The 7,815-nt window shown below is 43.6% G+C and overlaps 1 long non-coding RNA gene across 1 annotated transcript; it reads left to right on the forward strand.

Moving 5' to 3' along the window:
- Positions 1–1,415: 1,415 nt before the first annotated feature.
- Positions 1,416–5,691, forward strand: LOC144376295 (uncharacterized). Its single transcript, XR_013436593.1, has 2 exons — positions 1,416–1,547; positions 2,101–5,691. It is a non-coding gene; the product is annotated as an uncharacterized LOC144376295 (long non-coding RNA).
- The last annotated feature ends 2,124 nt before the right edge of the window (positions 5,692–7,815 follow it).

The following is a 7,815-nucleotide window of genomic DNA, read 5'->3' on the forward strand; positions in this document are numbered from 1 at the left end:
ATTTCCAAAGTCACTATAATAATAAAAGTTAGAAGCCATAAGCTTGTAATTCCTTTATAATTCTTGTTCCTACATGTTGTATTAAAAATTATTTGTTTATGAAGGCCACAGAAGAGCATCATTAAGTAATAGAAGGAAACTGCTGTGGACTGGATTTCTTACCCAGAGAAAGTATCTTTCACAAAAGAATAACGTACTAGGGCTGGGGTTGTGGCTCAGAGGTAGAGCACTCACCTAGCATGTGTGAGGCACTGGGTTCAATCCTCAGCACCACATAAAAAAATAAACAAAATAAAGGGTATTTTTTAAAAAAGAATAATGTACTATGCATTTCACAATCTAGAGGGGTTTTGAATGTGTTCATCACGAAGGAATGAGAAATGTTAGAAGCTAGATGTTCACCTGGATGTAAACACGGCACAATGTATGCATGTATTGAACCATCACGTGATACCTTATAAACATGTACAATCTTTACATGTTTAAAATCTGTTAAAAATAAATTTAAGCTGGGTGCTGTGGTACACACCTGTAATAAGGAGTGGCTGGGGAGACTGAGGCAGGAGAATTGCAAATTTAAAGCCAGCCTCAGCAAGTTATTAAGGCCCTAAGCAAATTAGTGAGACCCTGTTTCTGAATAAAAAATAAAATAGGGCTGGGGATGTGGCTCAGTGGCGGAGTGCCCCTGAGTTCAATCCCTAGTACCAAAAGTAAATGAAAAAACTTTAAAAGAATTATGAAAAAGGAAAGGAAAACAAAGACCTTCTCTTTCTCTGTCTCTCTTGCTCTCTCTCTCATACACTCATACACTCACACATACTCACATACAAATATAGAATTCTGAATATTTCTGTTTTTATTCAACCAGTTCATTTCCTCTCTGTAGTTGGCAGGTGTGGCCGTCTAACCTGTTTCTGTGAGCACTTGTTCTTTGGCAAATCCATGACACTCTTTTAGCCTTGTTTTGTTAATAAAAGCACCCATGGAGGTGTGTGAGCACATTTCTTTCCCTGATCGTCACCAGAGCCCTCTGAGGTCCATGGATCAGTTGCCCTGTACACAGAAGGGACTGTGGAGAGGTGGGTAGCTCCTGAGGCCCTGACCGCCCATAGCAGAGGCTGGGTGGGAGCGGAGGCCAACTGTGCACTTGACCTTCACCTCCGTGTCAGTTTGCGAGTACTTGGAGACACTGTCCTTAAAATCCATCTGGTCTTCAAGGTCTTCCCAGCATCATAAACTGTGTGAATCCAAACATACTTTGTTTACTGTTCACATGAATGACTCTATATTCGGTAACTCCCAGGGCTCGCTTAATAATTTAAAAACCACAATGTTCAAACTGTCCTGGGAGGAAATGATTAATAGGAACAAAGAGTCAGCTAATCTTGTTTAATTGGGCCAGCATAAGTGGCTGGATAGAAAGGAAAAATAAGAGCACAGTCGCTGGTGGGACAGACGGGATGAGCATGGGGCTGTGTTCCTGAAGCTTCAAATGGACCTGGTCACAGTGCCGGCTGCCATCCAGGCGTCTTAGGAACGTGAACTAGGTGAATCAAATGCAGCAGAAATCCCAGGCCTCCGACTCCCGAAAACTGCTCTCAAAATATTTGCCATAAACAATGATCCTTTCGTTGTTTATGGACACTTTAGCAGATGTGCCAAGATTCATACCTTACCTGGTTTGAATTCTGAAAAAGGGTGTGATCACGGATGAGGGTAAATCACCTCCTCAAATGTGACAATGTTTCCGCCTTTGTTTTCCTTTTATTTTTGTTGTTCCAGCTTGAGAAATGTTCTATCATACGAAACTGATTAAGCTCTGTGTGGCCATCTGAAAGTACATTGAAGCCACATTGCCCCAGCAGGCATGATGCTTGCTTTGGGGGTGGGGGTGGGGGTTCGTTTAGGATTTCAATAATCATATAGTGCTCAATATTTAAGTTCTAGGAAGAAGATTAAACCATGTTCCCCTGTCCTCCATCCTTCCTTTAATTCCTGCCTCATCGAACTTTTAAAGTTTTCAAGAAACCTTTCTTGTGCGTGTAGCAAAGCTACTCTATAAGATGATAACGTGCCTAAAGTAGACTCCTGCGTCCACAGGATGCACAGGCCCTCTGAGAAGCCGGTCATCAAATTCCTTCTGCCTGAGGAGGAGGACCGGGCCACGAAACTGCAGATCCAGAGGAGGCAGAACTGAACTCAGCCTGAGAGCCCCAGGGAGCAGGTCCTGGAGGAGCAAGTGACATTGGAGATTGAGTTAAAGGACAGGGAATATTTTGACTGATTGAAAAAAAAAATGTTAGGTAAGAATTTCAAACTTAAAAGTAGCTTAATAGAAGATGGTGCGGTGAACCCATCACAGACACAGTTGTTTCATACTCAGCTGGTGGGTTGGCGGTTTCCAGTCTCTGGGTTAAAGATCAAAGGGCAGAGATCACAGCCACTGAACTCATCACCACTCAGAGCTCCAAATCTGCCTTCTCATTGCTAGGCTCTTCAGTATGAGCAGATGAGCAGATACCTTAGGACAGCCTCTGGCATGGATGGCAAACACACACACACACACACACACACACACACCACAAGATTCTTGGAGGAAACCAAAACTATGCAGAAATGTGAAAACAAAAAGAGGAAAACAGCCGTTGTTAATCTCCTCAGGGAGCTAAGAAAAGATACCGTATCCTTGAAGCAGGGGCAAGATGCTCTCATAAACGGAACATTCAGAGAACAAAAAAGGACTCTTAAAAACAAAACATGTGATAGCAAGTAGGAGGAAATTTTTAGATACTCTTTGGAAAAATCAAGAACTGCTGTGAGGCCGGCCAATAGTTCGCCAGGGCTGCTATACACAGTGCCACAGACTGGGTGGCCCAGCCACCGAGGGCCATGTTCTCCCAGGCACCGAGATGCAGAGCTTGCTCCAGGTCTTGCAGTTGATATCTTCTGAGCCCCTCCTCCCCTCAAGGTCACGTGGTGTCTGTCCCCCACCTGTGTTGTGCCTATTTCTTCTTTTTTTTTTCTTTTTTTAAAATATTTTTTACTTGTAGTTGTACACAATACCTTTATTTCACTTATTTATTTTTATGTGGTGCTGAGGATCGAACCCAGGGTCTCACATGTGCAAGGTGAGTGCTCTACCGCTGAGCCACAACCCCAGTCCCCCTATTTCTTCTTTTTATAAAAAAAAAACAAACACACTATCATATGGATCAGGGTCCACCTGGATGACCTCACTTTAACATGATTACCTCCTTCTGAGGAATATGGGGCTCGACAGCCCCATGTGAGGCAGGGGTGGGCACAATCCAACCCAGACAGGGACCAAAAGGACTTAGAAATGGAAAGTAGGATATGCAAGAAAAGAATGATATCGGATGGTCAAGGAGATCCAACACCCCGGTGGACAAGCTCCTTGATGGGAGGACAGAAAAGAAGAGGGAGAAGTTGTTAAAGAAGAAAATTCCTGAATTAAAAGGCTCAATCTACAGGATTAGAAGAGGCTGTGGATATGCAAGAAAATAAACCAGGCACAGAAAGATCCTACAGATACCTCAAGAGACAAGCATGGAGCCGACTGCTCCCTTGAGAAGTCGGGTTGAGGGCTAACAGAGCCTTCCCTCCATGCACTGCACCATGTGTGCCTCTGCTCGCTCTGGGCTCCTCTCATCCTCACCTGGAACTCCGCTGGGGACGCCTGGAGCACCACTCACAGCCCCTGTCCTGTTCTCTGGTTTTCTGTGGCTCCTGTCTTTCTTCTGTTGAGCTCAGGGCACCCTCTGCATATTGCTGGAATGATCCTGAGGAAACCAGCAGATCCCTGAAAACCCTACACATGTGGCCTCCTCTTTTCTATCTTCCCACCAGGACTCTCTCCTCCATGCTTTTCCAAGTACATGGCTTCTCAGGGTGAGAATCATCTCATTCACAGGTAACGGGAGTGCTCTTAGGAAGAGATTGTCTTTTTAAGGGAAAGTTCTCAACAGTGTCCCACAGGCAATAGGTCAGCAAGGGTTCTGGTGATGCACGGTCCAGTGAGGACAGTTAGGAATCTGCCAGTGCAGGAGGCAGAGGAGGTGGGGGAAAGGCTGGGTAGCAGGAAGAGGAGCCACCTGAGACTTAGAACAGGGGTGTGGACGTTCAGCGTCTGGGTGCTCACTTAGTATGTTATTTCCCAAGTTCTCAGCAGAGTATGCCACACCTTTAAAAAACTTACTGAAAGTGGGGCTATTTTTTATTTTTGAGAAGCATGTTTGGTTTGAAAATGGTGATGATAAAGGTACACAAAGAAGGCACAGAGTAGACTAAGTTGGCAAGCAGAAAGTCAAGGCTGAAGATGCTCATGAGTCACCGGACAAAAAACCATCTTCTCTGGATTTCAGGGGACAGTAAAACCTCAGCTGCCACCTTGGGTTCACCTTGATTATAGCAGACACCGTCATCCACATGGGATCTTCTGTGATTGTACATGACATGCACGGTCAGGGGGTGGGGGCAGGGGCAGGCTGTGGGAGGCAGGGTCACGGTGAAACACAGCAGCCTCTTCTGTGGTCAGAGACGTGGGGACTACAATTGGTACTAGAGGGGGTTCTAGAAGAAAAGCAATGGGTGTCTGGGTCAGACAATTTTCCTTAACTCAGGTCAGATGTAGTTGCTAAGATCATGATAAGACCCTTAACTCTGTATTGTATATCATATTGCAATTTGAGAATTCTTGCCTGGGTCTGGTCATTATCATTCAGCATGAACTTCACGTGGGAATGCTGCATTCCTGAGCTCTCCTCCTGTACCAGACACAAGTTCACGCACAAGATCAAGGGCAGTTTTATGAAGACAGAAAATTACATCTATTCTGTTTACCCCTGTGTCCCAGGACAGTGTCTGTCCCGCACTAGACACAAAATAAATATTTGTTGAATGAATGAAAAATTAATAGTTGCTTAGTAAATTTTTAAATAGTTTCTTAAATAATGCATTCCAATGAGCAGGAGCTCGAAGAAATGTGCTGATTGGTGATGAATGAGAAGTAGACACCAAAAATAGGCAGAATGTGCTGATCTATGTAACCCATTACCGTGCTCCCTTCTTCTTGTCTGGTGCCAACTAACCTCATGTGATGCACAGTGGAAGCATAGTTATTTCAATTCTTTGCCTGGGGAATTTTTTTTCCCAACTTATTCACGAGTGAATTTCAGTGTTTGCCAACAAATGGAAGCTGGTTGGCTAAAATGTACTCTTTTTTTTTTTCATGTTTTTTGAAATCTGTTTCTTTTGTGCTTTTAAGCAAACTAATAGTGTATCTGACCTGGATCGGATTGTTGGAAGCTATTCGCAGAGGTTCTAGAAAAGGGTACTGGTCTGCCTTTGCCTGTCACTGTGTATTCTCGGACACCTGTATCCCAATCTTGTTGCACCAGGCTGACATCGGTGACTGAGCTTCATTAGTTAAACATCTTTCAGTTTCTGGGTGATATCAGTTTTCTCTGCGAATGGAAAATATGCTTGTCAATATCACATGCATGAATCTTGGCGAATACAGTTCTAGGGAGGCTTAAAATGACTTACCAGACTAAAAGCTTTTATATTGTGAGCAATTAATGTAATTAAAATACTTGGTTCCATCTGATGGCCTCATTTTCTGAATACAGTAGTGATCACAGTAGAATAAATGCATATCGATCAAATATTGGATGACTTTTGCCTTCTGAATTTTTGTTTGATTTTTCTGGGTAGTTTCATGTTTGTATAATCTCCTGCTTTCTTTTACTGGCCTGTGTATTATTTGTGTCAAGTAAATGGTGGCTGTCTTAATTTCCTGGGGCTAATGTAATAAATTATACAAACTGGGTGGGTAAAAGAGCAGAAAATTCCTGTGTCTTAGTGCTAGTTCTGGGGGCCAGAAGTCTAGGATCCAGGCATTAGCAAGGTTCTGAGGGTCACAAGGGAGGACCTCAGTTGTATTAGATTTGGGCCACCCTAAGGACATCATCTTATCTTAATAATATGCAAAGACCCTATTTCCAAATAAGATCCCATTCAAAGATACTGGGGGATAGGACTTGAACATCTTTACGGGGGGACACAATTGAACGATAGCGGTAGCATATCATTGTCAAGAAATGGTGGTGTAAGGTCAAAGTAAATAAGAAAAAGAAATTTCTTGGGGTGTTGAGCAGGGCCTCAAGGGGGCCGAGTGCAAGGTCCGATGGAGAGAAGCCAGCACCGAGGGAATTAGGAGTTACAGCGAGTCTTTTGATTGCTGTATAACAGCTGAGCCAAATGCAAATGGAAGCCTTTTTTTTTTTTTTTTTTTTTTTGGAAAGAGATAAATAGCCAAAAAAGAGTCGGATTTCAGACCCAGCTTTGCTATTTTTCCAGCTAGGTAACCATCATCTGCAAACCTCATTTTCCTTGTCTGTCATGGAGGATCCAGTAATCTGTGGCTTCTATGAGACAATCTATGTGAAGTACCCAGAACTGTACCCACAATTTGGCAGAGTTCAAAAATGGAACGTCGGGGCTGGGATTGTGGCTCAGCGGTAGAGCGCTCGTCTAGCACATGCGAGGCCCTGGGTTCAATCCTCAGCACCACATAAAAATAAATAAATAAAATAAAGGTATTGTTAAAAAAAAAAAAAAAATGGAACGTCTCTCCTGTTCCCTTTCCATTCTCCTTCACCCTGTTCCTTGGATGGATCTTAAAAGTGCCCACATTAGTGACTGTAAATAAGTGAAAGTGTTATAGCCTCGCTCTGTAATTGTTGAAGGTAGGTGATTGAAGGATGAGCTTGCAGATCTATTATAAAAAATGGAAGGATTCTGAGCTGCTGCTCGCCTCCCATTCTGGCCCTGGAATTGGAGCTAAGGCCTGGGGCTTAGTAGTTCTTCCTCAGATGCTTGCCTTTGACCTGGGAGATTGTCATGTGAAACATGAGCACCAGATGGCTCTCAGAGGTGGGGGTATTTATTGGATGAGTCAGTAGGGCTGACAGGCTTGTGATAAGGTCAGTTTTGTTATGTCTGAAATGCTTTGGATCATTGCCTTGAATTTATCAAGCTCCTACTCTGTGCCAGCATTGGGTGGGTGCAGGATGGCTGCCTCTGAACACCTTGACTCTTCCTTCCAGGGAAGCATGGGTGGTCTCCACACGTGTGTTCCTCTACATAGGGCCAGGTGAGCCAGAAGGAAGGGTTCCGCTACAGGCATAGAGGTAGAGGCTCTGAGGACTCACTTCATCTGTTTTGGAACTAGCGCTGAAAAACTAAACTTTACTCCTTAAACAGTGGTTATAGTGATAAGGATAGAGTAAAACTTTTTGTTGTGGCAATACTCAAAGAGACAACCTAAAAGCAGAGCCCACTGAAAAAATTACTAGTGTCATAAAAACTACAGTGTTATAAAAGAGGCCATCCTGTCGACTAGGCACAAGAAACAATGTCCTAACAAGGAAATTAGGAGAAAAGTTAGAATTCAGGCACGGGGGCCTTGTTTAATCCTAAGAAGGGGAGCAGGCGTGGGCAGTCTCACAGAAACATGCCATTCCCTGACTTAGCCATGCTGACCTTCCAGAAGCATCTCAGTAAGATACAACGTTGGAACTGGCTCAGAATTTAGATCTTGTCTACCCCAAGTCCCTCAAATTACAGGAGGAATCAAAGTGCAGAGAGAGTAAAATCACTTACTCAAGTTCTTGGCCTCTTTCAGGACAGTCGGGTCACTTCCAGCCCGATTCTCTTTCCTTTTGGAGTTGCTAATGAGAAACAGCACTATGATCATTTCAAGTTTTTAATTGTCAACTTCTCTGTCTATTCTTA

This window comes from Ictidomys tridecemlineatus, chromosome 3 (genome assembly GCF_052094955.1).
Source record: "Ictidomys tridecemlineatus isolate mIctTri1 chromosome 3, mIctTri1.hap1, whole genome shotgun sequence".
Taxonomy (NCBI): Eukaryota; Metazoa; Chordata; class Mammalia; order Rodentia; family Sciuridae; genus Ictidomys; species Ictidomys tridecemlineatus.